This window comes from Antedon bifida, chromosome 8, assembly GCF_963402885.1.
Source record: "Antedon bifida chromosome 8, ecAntBifi1.1, whole genome shotgun sequence".
In the NCBI taxonomy this organism is placed as follows: domain Eukaryota; kingdom Metazoa; phylum Echinodermata; class Crinoidea; order Comatulida; family Antedonidae; genus Antedon; species Antedon bifida.
This window is the reverse complement of record NC_136233.1, coordinates 22,073,058-22,084,130: the sequence shown is the minus strand read 5'-3', so window position 1 is coordinate 22,084,130 and position 11,073 is coordinate 22,073,058. Positions and strand designations below refer to the sequence as shown.

At 32.9% G+C, this 11,073-nt stretch overlaps 1 long non-coding RNA gene across 1 annotated transcript in view; it reads left to right on the top strand.

Moving 5' to 3' along the window:
* The window catches only part of LOC144850455 (uncharacterized), a 51,644-nt gene that overhangs the window by 10,281 nt on the left and 30,290 nt on the right, over window positions 1–11,073 (top strand). Inside the window, exon 3 of the long non-coding RNA XR_013614084.1 lies at window positions 535–635. This is a non-coding gene — a long non-coding RNA (uncharacterized LOC144850455). The remainder of the gene's footprint in view (window positions 1–534; window positions 636–11,073) is intronic.

The window sequence follows — 11,073 nt, the reverse complement described above, 5'->3', positions numbered from 1 at the left end:
AATAATTTCCGATCTTTTGTGGAACTTCACTTATTCCAGATATTGGTCAGATGGGTTGGGTGCGGTTCTAGAAATGTGCAGTATGGTGTAGCACCAACGGTTATTGTAAACTTGTACACATACAATGATGATACGATATGATACATTATATTTCAATTATCTTCTTGATAAATAAAATCAAAATTGAAGTTCAACATTGGAAAGAAAACAGCACTTTAGAAAAAAAAAGACAAACAAACAGGGAACAAGAAGCACACAAAGTACGAAAGAAAGTTATTATATTAGATAATACATTTTAATGATGATGGCGAAGTTGTTGGTGATGGTGAAAGAAATATATTTGAAGATATAGTTGAAGATTTTTTTTAACTAAATAACTTTTACTAAATAGAAACACCTCATATATTTTTGTTTTTGCTTACATTTTCCAAAGAAAGTTATACGATTTACTAAATTGAGTTTAGCAACTTGCGTTCGGTTAAAGTTAGATGATATTGTCTTATAAATAAATAATTTTATGATTTTATTTTGTAGGCCGCAAGAAATATTGTTATACGGTACTCTCGCCACCTTTACCAAGACCTCTCATTGAAACAATGTACCCAGGGAAAACACGAATGCATTTTATATTTAAGGTAAGTCTATATTTATCCCAACTTTATATCACAAAGTACATAACCCTGAAACAATAAGTGTCATGTTAAATAGTGCAATTTCTACTTAAATCTAGATGTAGATTTTTTACAAGCAAACTAATGGTTTATGAAATAATACGAGCGTAAAGTTTAACAACATTTAGAGAATTCGTCGAATATTTATCAAACTGTGTTCTTCTGGTAATAATATACACTGTAAGATATTTCTTGTGTATTGGTATATCACGATGTTATTTTATTTAGTCAGTCTGTCTGTTGGTCGAAATTCAGTCTGATTCGTTTGCATTTTGGTTATAATTTGCTTAATCACAAAAAAACTATGATGTGCACATTTTCTTGTCACATAAAGTTTGATAGGTAGACAGAGCTTAAGCAATACAAATGAACACATTACCTTATACACGTGAATTATTGTTCAATATTATTCATCTATACTATTCAACTACTAATTATTCACTAGAAAAATCTTGTGTTGATAAAATGTCCAAATGTCGGCATTTTGAGTTTTCCGGATACATGTTGAAATGAAAGTGTTGAAACTTCTTGGTGACATCATTTTATCCAAAATATAACCAACGATGATATAGTAGGTCTTTGTTGGCTATTTAAAGATTAACGATGGCTTTTCAAGAATACGTTTAGGCTATTTTTGGCTCTTGCTGATGTCATGTGCAATACATCCATTGGGAAAATATACCTGCTGACACAATATTTATATTCTATACAAGTTTTGTTGCTGATGCATCAAACCGAACCAGATATTTGGAAACTTCCTAGTGAAGTTTCACCACTATATTTTCAGTTAATAAGTTGTCAATATAGAATTAGCAATATAATTATTTATCTGGGAAAGGAACACAGCTTCGATCTTGCTGATGTCATGTGCCATTATGGAAAAATGTAACTACAGACAAAATACTACAAGTTTTGTTCCGCTGACCGATGTATCAAACCGAAACAGATATTTAGAAACTTCCTAGTGAAGTTTCATCATTATATTTTTTCACGTAATAAGTTTTCAATAGAAATAACAATGGAATGATTTGTCTGGGAAAGAAACACAGTTTCGACATCATCGTCAGTTAACGCCTCTCATATATTGGACATTTCCATAATTGTTCGCCATGTCATCAGGATGGTTTTGTGTTTGTCTTTATAATGTTCAACTTTAATGATCCTAGAGATTTTGGTCTTTCTCACATTTTAGAAAAAAACATATTTAATATTCTTTAAATGTTTTTTGTAAGAACACTCCTTTGACAATTCTCAAAAAAGTGGTTTCATTGTAAATGTTTTACTGCGCTGACCTAATATGTTTTAATGTGTCGTTTTAGTCTTAATCTTTTCCAAGTAATACTTGTAATTAATTTCTCCAGTTTTGGTTTTCTTATTTTTCATTTTTAATTGAGCACGTTTTTCTTTTTCTCTGATCTATGAGTAGTTAATCTGGAAACAATTCGAGATTTCCTGCGAAATTGGCTTTAATATCCCAGATTAGCTAACAAAATTGGTCATTTTACGTCGGAACAAAAGAAACCGAAGAAATACAGATGAGCATTTATAATACACTGAATGCTGTAACAGGTGCAGAATGCTACATATAAGTACAATTTCGTGAGGGAAACTGAACTCGGTGCCTGTTTGCGGTAGAGAGGGCTAAATAAGGACAAATGACAAATTATTTTGGGTATTGTCTGTTCCCTTGATAGAACCAAAATAACACACACAATCCTCCTACGCTACTTTTAAAATCGGTCATATACTAGTATTTCAACAATTAAACTGAATGCAATGAATTAAAACTGTAATACTAATATTGTAGAAAAAACTTAAGACAATAAAGAAAACTCTAAACCGTTCAGTAAAACATGCTAAAATCATTAAAATGTGATACAGAAATATGAGAAAATAAAAAAAATGTTTCGTTTGGATTTTTCATCTCGTAGATCGTTTCACAATAGTAATAAAATAGACTATTTTTACCCGAATTATTCCAGTTAAATTGAGATTGTTTGATATTTATCCTCAATTGAGGAAATACGGATTAGGTGAGATGAGGTGATGTAACAATTCAGCAAAGTTCAGACTAATATATTTATCTTAGATACGATAGTATTACGTAATTAACTACATGTTTAGACTGGAATAAATAAATCGACACAGATAAGGTAAATGTTTACTTAATTTCAATGAATTTCTTATTGCGGAAACAATTAAATCCGTTAAACACACTAACATTTAAAGGAAATGCAATTTCAAATCACGTTTCATTATTTGTTTATTGATAGATAAAAAGATAATAATAAATAAGTAAACTCGCGCATCTCTATGCGTAACTATAATACGCGCGCGCGGAGGTATGTAATCTTAAGGAGTTACTTATAGTACGGATATCAAGATGGTAAGGCCCATGATTTTAAAAAAATACGCACTTGATTTCCTGCAGTCTCTCGCGATAACTTTCTTCCGATTTTGTATTTATCCAACAATTTACGCCAAACCAATAATAATATTTTGAATATTGTACATTCATTTTTTTACCCTTCGACCAAAGAGCAACGCGTTGGTAGGCACAATATGCCAATTGGTAGCACTATACCCCGTAGATTGATGCACCTGGCACGGGTCTCATTAGCACAAAGAAAGGCAGGTAGCCCATGTTAAACAAATGTCACAATAATACCGAGGAAAACTGTATAATTATTGTATCCGACTCTGAGACTCTCAAAATATTTTGTTAACTGCTATTAATAGGGACACCAAATACACATATTAACATTAAATGCACACAAACACATAATGCGGTCTTGGCGAAATCTTTGATTATTCATTCATATTAGGCCTATGTATTCGAGATTGAATGTTTGAGAAACAAATTGAGACTCTTGATTTAGTTTTACAGTAGGCCTATTACAATAAAACACAGACATGTTTCTTAACGCATGGATAAAATTGGGACACTTTTAAGGATTTATTCGAACATCAATAGGTAATACCTGGGAGGTAGGCTGATGCTAAATTTGGTCTAGGATCAACATAATACGTTGTTACAGTCGGATTCAGTATCACCAAGGGGATTTAGTAAATATTGTAGTAAATGTTGGAAAAGATTATCTGACGCGCGCGTACAAAGAATCTTGAATATCAACTTTTGCACGCGCGCGACATATGTGATTAGATATCTGTCGCGCGCGTACAACGAAACTAACACACAGTCATCTTTTGTACGCGCGTATGAAACTTGATTAGATATAGGCCTATGTCGCGCGCGTACAAAGAACCTAACAAATGTCATCATTTGTACGCGTATGAAAAATGATTAGATGTCGCGCGCGTACAAAAACGTTACAAATATCATCTTTTGTACGCGTGCGAAACATTATTGATTTGATTTTACCATTGTGTTAGTGTTTACAGTTAAATCTAAGGAAGTGAATGAAGAAGGGAAAGTACCTTCTCATTGTAGGTATTTTTTTTCATAATTGTAAAAGTACCGTACCGGTTAAACAAAATATTAAGGTTTGAGATTGTTTAGACGAGAGCAAACCATATACTGGCCCGTGTAACAGATATTGGATTATAATATTAGTTATATTATTAGTCGTAGGCCTATATTTCATTGAGGTTCAAGATCACGCAATTGAATTGTTTCAGGTTGTACTTTTATGATTGATGATGTGATTCGTTGGCAAGCAAAATGAGGTCGATATAATAAAGTCACAAGAGTGATACGCGCTATGAATTCGAAAAATAAACACAATTAATATATCAAACACCACGACGAGAAGTGACAACAAATGTTAGCGGATTTTAATGGAGTATATGCGTGTTCGCACGCGTGGAATCGAGTGCGTTGATGATGAACAGGGCATGTGAGCGCGGGGGATTCATATTGTAGACAATTATAGACTGTAAGTTACGAACAGTAGTTGACACTGAAGGAAAGCATTTCTGAAAACACACCACTAATTGACCGTATCTTTCCTAAGTAAATCTAGCATACATTTTTATCTCGGGCACATTAAAGGTTTCAACAACAATCGCAGGTACGTCACATGAGGATCAAAACCTAAAATAAGTAGTGCCCACGCGGCCCGCGTCGTCCCGCAGGAAGTCAAACACACCGTATACATGTAAGATCAGTTCCAAATAATCGTCCGTGAAATTACGCAGTTGTCAAACGCGCGGTAAACTACAGCAGGTGTTTTCCATCTATCATTTTCTGCTGTATGCTGTGTTGTTATTTCGTAACTATTGATAATGTGTATGCTGCGAATGTCATATGTTGTGTAATTAGTTCTCGTGCCCTTTATCAATCAAAGCTATTACGTCATAGAAACTAAATTAACGCAGTTATTACGTAAACAAACGCGAAATATACAGAAGCATGTTTTTATGTAAAACATCATAACGAGATAATTGCGTACGTACTCCAAATTGCGTCACTGGCTACTTATCTAAATAAGATGATTTAAAATAATATTATAACATCTAAAACACATGTACCATTAAGAAACTATTTAATATAAATATTTCTGGATCCTAAAAATATAAATTTAAAAAAATATAAAATAAAAATAACATACCGATAGGCCCTATACCAATGTATGAATATTCCAGTTAAAACGAGTTCCAATAATACCAATATGTAGGTAGTATTATAAGAGAAGTTACAGTCCTTAGCCGTGAGACAAAAAAAATCAAAATGCGACCTGTAGAGCACAAGAACACGATAATATCATCAACACTTACAGTGCCGAAAGTTTTTATACACACTTCTGTCAAGGTTACCACCGCAAACAGGCACGATGCCAACCGCTCGTAATTCATCATACCGCCCTCACCGGCCATTATCACTTGCAGACGATAAAAGTTCAGTTATAGAAGGTTGGTGGGTGGGTTTTAACAAATCTGTGTGAAAAAGCTTAACAGACTTTGTAATTTTTCCAAGATTATGTGATTTTATCAAATTTTTAGAAATCGAAAATAATCTTTTATGGATGAATGATTTGCAGATTGCAATGTTTGCGGATATTTTTATCGCCTGCATACTCAGCGCGGTTTTCGTGGAATAGTTAGGCCCTAATTACGGCCTTCTGTCCGCCAGTTGACAAGGATAGTTAATCAAGGGCAACTTGTGTACAATTTCGTTATATCGTCTGCAAAGTGCAGGCGATATATCATGTTACACGTGTCAACTCTGATTCACCGTATTTATTTGGAAATTGGTGATTATATTTCATGTTAATGAGATAAGTATAAAGGCTGCACCTTGTTCAGTTAAGAAAGTGTTCCAGTTGCTGGTTTTGGTGGTGATTTCAAACCCGTTCATTCGTTCCAATGAGTGCTATATTTATGAAATATGTGTTTAGGAATGTACTACTGTACATTTCCAGGTTTCAGTCGATTTACAATTTCCTACCTAGCATTCTTTCTCTATTTATCGAATTTAAAATTAATTTGTATGGATTTATGATACCAAATGAATCCACGTAGATATAATAATATTCGTAGCTATGGGATTATTATAAACAAAAAGACAATAATATTCTAAAAAAGGATTAGTAGTCTGCATTTAACATATTCATTATCTTTGCTGCACATTTTCTTGATTTTTTTTTCATCTTTATTTTTTTCATACGACCCATATTTCTATGAATATTCATGAACCTATAATTAAAGAAATATTCCCATTATACGTCAGAATCGGTTTAACTTAACTTTACAATCTATAATAAGAAGTTAGAGCCATAATATTCAAAACATCCAGGCTAGCACTTCTAAGAAGAATTAGCCTGGAAGAGCATGTCTATTATTAATAGAGTGATCAGTGATAGCACTTTTGAAACCTACATACAGAGATACATACAGCCTTGGGGGAATAGCAGTCGCTTCGCCGACAAAACGTGCTCTGAAAGAAGCTACCTAAGTTGTCTTTAGTGCAAAATGTGTGAACATAAACATCCCAGTTAGTGTGGCTTACATCGGTCTGTCGACACGGTCGATATTGTTTGGACGAATGTACTTTTCGTACTTGAGTTTTACATCTGGTGTCCAAAACTAAGGAGCCTTCTGGGAGTACTTACAATTACTTAACACTAGTTGTATATCTCCCGTTAGCAGGTGAGATTAAATTAAAACCGACAGTTGTCCAACGAAAACCGATAATCGTTAAGTAATTCCCTGACATATTGAAGTCGGTAACGACAAACCGATATTGCAAGGTGTGAAAAACTGGACAATTATGACACTGGGCTATTTTTGGGACTTTTGATAGAAGGTAATAGGTTAAACAACATTTGAAAAGAATGAATCATCAAAATTGTACGCGCGCGCACAAATTCTGATGAAAATAATATATATTTATACGCGCGCGTACAAATGCTGATGAAAATATGTATTTGTATACACTTTTGGCATCGCTTGTTGTGTACTATTTCGATATCAGGATCTGTCATTGAGCTTCCCTCCGGTACAACCCTTCTTTTTTTAGAACTGTCATCTTTAAGTTTTCTCTAGTGCCCCGAAATGAGATCAAGTTAAGTACCGGGCGGTAGTCTAGACGACTGGGGTTTCGATCAGCATATAAACATTCGAAAATGCAATAATATTTATGTTTAGCATGATGTTTCATCTCCAGTGATGATCTTTTGGCGTTCCATATGTCATATCGACATCTCCGTCAAGCCATCTCGTATCTTTCAAAGTTTCTGTACTGCATGTTGTTACCTAGGCAACAGTCATTTAAACCTCCGACAAACGTAAAGAATGTACGTTCTCATCTGATCTGGAGCCGAATATCTCACCGGGAGATAAAGACTTCACGGAAACGAACATGAGTAATAAGTCTGAATTACAAATAAACATTTTTTTATTGATAAAAAAACAGAACATAAATTCATTTTAATGTCAATCAGAATGACGTCAGCGCTGACATTTTGCAGAACATAAAGTACTGGTGTTCAGAGACTAATTATTAAACACACTGTCAAAAAAAGCTATAAAAGCTATTATAATCAGTGGATGAAATTATTACTAATGGAAAAAGTACATCATTTGTAACTTAGGCCTACGTGTTAATTGGCAAACAGTGACGTCAGGCCACCGATGTTTATTTAGCCCTATACTTACATCTTTCCGGTACACCGGTAAATGCTCGATAAATCTTTTAACAATATTTGTGTTTCATTTATTTTGACAACACATGTAGTTGACTCTCCACAAAACCGGAAACTCTCCCAAAACCAGACTTTTCTTGAGATCCAAAATGCTCCAATTTTCCCACATTTGGAGTACCAGAATTTCTGGAAATATTGGGAACAGTCAATAGGTTTCCGGGTACTATCTGGAGAGTAGGTTTTAAGTGTTATGGTGGTAAATAAATTTCAAGAAACATATACTTTAAAGAACTCATCGAACAATACCTTAGTTTGTTTTGCTTTAACTGTTTTGACTTGTGTATATTTTAAGCGAATGATGTAACTTTTCATTGAACAACATTATGATGAATTGTGGTTGTATTAATGTTTGGTGTATGGAATGTACTGTACACCAAATGTTGGTGGATTTGTTTATTTATAAACATATGATAATTATACCAAACAATTTGGTACGGTTATGTATGCTTTTCATTAATTAGGTGATCATTTAGAATTCTAAATGATCACCTATTGTTATTGTATAAAATCTTTATTATTAGGTGATCATTTAGAATAAAATGATCACCTATTGTTATTGTATAAAATCTTTATTATTATTTTTATTTTTTTTTTTTTTTTTCTTTTTATTGTTTCTGTACACTATTTTGTGTAACAATTATCTCAAAAAGTTTAATGTCAATGATTACAAAAATTTCAGAATATCTTTCAAATAATATAACTTAATCCTAATAAGCTTTCCAGCGTGATCACTCATCCGTGACGACATTTATACGCCATTTTGCGAAATCACATTATCAATCATATCTCCAAAATTCATTATCACATATTAATGAAATTCACTACACGTAAACTTCAGATCAAGGGTAAAAATATTAGCAAATAAAAAGTTGCGCGTTTCAAGGTCATGCATGTGAAACCGCGCGCTAAAAATTTAAAACGCGCAAAATTAGGTTTTGATCAATTTAGAGCATGAATTAGGCCATTTGCGTGTTTCCAAAAATTACTGCGCAAAAAAAAATTTTGTGCGCGCGATACTTAAAAAGCGTAAAAAATATGAATTTTTTTTACAAATCTCATTCTACTCACCATCCTTAGTACATTCACCAAATTTGAGTCAGTTCCGACTTAAAATAACGCTATACGAGCACGTTAAAAATGACAAAATGCGCACATTAATTTTACAAAAGTTCTGAAAATGGTGAAAAATAGGTCTTTTTTAAAATGAAAATAATTCTTCAGAATGCAAGATGACCCCCGATTTTTTTAACTTATTCTGGAAGCCATTGAGTTGTAGATATGAATTCATGTACACATTTGACGTACAAAATGTTTTGACGTCATCAAATGGCCACTTGAATTTAAATATTAGGATTTGTTATCTTCTTGTGTAGATTATCACATTCAACAGAGCGCATCTTGGTTATGTGTGCTCGAATTTCGCACAAATTTCAGTATGTGCTTGCTTAATTAATTATCTTTATCATGAGTTGACACTATTTTCATTTTATTGACGTCATCACGCGTAAAAACTTGAATAACGTAGGCCGTGTAATTTCACCTTCGCAGTAAATTTGAATATCTTACAGCTCTTCAGAATTGAAGGTTACCTTGATGATTATAATTTATTATGAAAGCTGATGAAATGTAGATATTAATTCATATAAAAATTAAGCCTATCGGATATTGTGACGTTAACATATGGCCAGTTGAAGTGAAAAAGTATTTTTTTCATATTTTTCGTCAAAGTTATACACATTTCAAAGAGCGCGCACAGCGCTTCTACGTGCCAAATTTTTTTCCAAATCTTATATTTTTTTGCTCAATTAATTATCTTTCGAAATTGTCATCTTAAAGTTTAGTTTGATAACGTCATCATGCCAAAAAATTAGAACATGTGTGTCCCGTCATTTCACCTATGCTACACTGTATATAGATATACAGTATATACTGTACATATGGCATATAGGCACAACTCAGCACTATAAGCGTATATAATAGGATGGCATACATCAACATTTTCCGATCGTATGTTAACGTACGTGCATGTTTAAAAAAAAATAATTTCAGTAAAATGATCACCTATAATTCGTCAAAGTGACGAATTAAATTCTAGTTTTTTTTCTTTTTATTGTTTCTGTACACTATTTTGTGTAACAATTATCTCAAAAAGTTTAATGTCAATGATTACCAAAATTTCAGAATATCTTTCAAATAATATAACTTAATCCTAATAAGCTTTCCAGCGTGATCACTCATCCGTGACGACATTTATACGCCATTTTGCGAAATCACATTATCAATCATATCTCCATAATTCATTATCACATATTAATGAAATTCACTACACGTAAACTTCAGATCAAGGGTAAAAATATTAGCAAATAAAAACGCACGCGCACGTAGGGTCATGCGCGTGAAATCGCGCGTTAAAAATTTAAAACGCTCAAAATTAAGTTTTGATCAATTTAGAGCATGAATTAGGCCATTTGCATGTTTCAAAAAATTACTGCGCAAAAATGCGTTTTTGCGCGCGCGATACTTAAAAAGCGTAAAAAATATGATTTTTTTTTACAAATCTCATTCTACTCACCATCCTTAGTACATTCACCAAATTTGAGTCAGTTCCGACTTAAAATAACGCTATACGAGCACGTTAAAAATGACAAAATGCGCACATTAATTTTACAAAAGTTCTGAAAATGGTGAAAAATAGGTCTTTTTTAAAATGAAAATAATTCTTCAGAATGCAAGATGACCCCCGATTTTTTTAACTTATTCTGGAAGCCATTGAGTTGTAGATATGAATTCATGTACACATTTTACGTACAAAATGTTTTGACGTCATCAAATGGCCACTTGAATTTAAAAATTAGGATTTGTTATCTTTTTGTGTAGATTATCACATTCAACAGAGCGCATCTTGGTTATGTGTGCTCGAATTTCGCACAAATTTCAGTATGTGCTTGCTTAATTAATTATCTTTATCATGAGTTGACACTAATTTTATTTTAATGACGTCATCACGCGTAAAAACTTGAATAACGTAGGCCGTGTAATTTCACCTTCGCAGTAAATTTGAATATCTTACAGCTCTTCAGAATTGAAGGTTACCTTGATGATTATAATTTATTATGAAAGCTGATGAAATGTAGATATTAATTCATATAAAAATTAAGCCTATCGGATGTTGTGACGTTAACATATGGCCAGTTGAAGTGAAAAAGTAGTTTTTTCATATTTTTTGTCAAAGCTATACA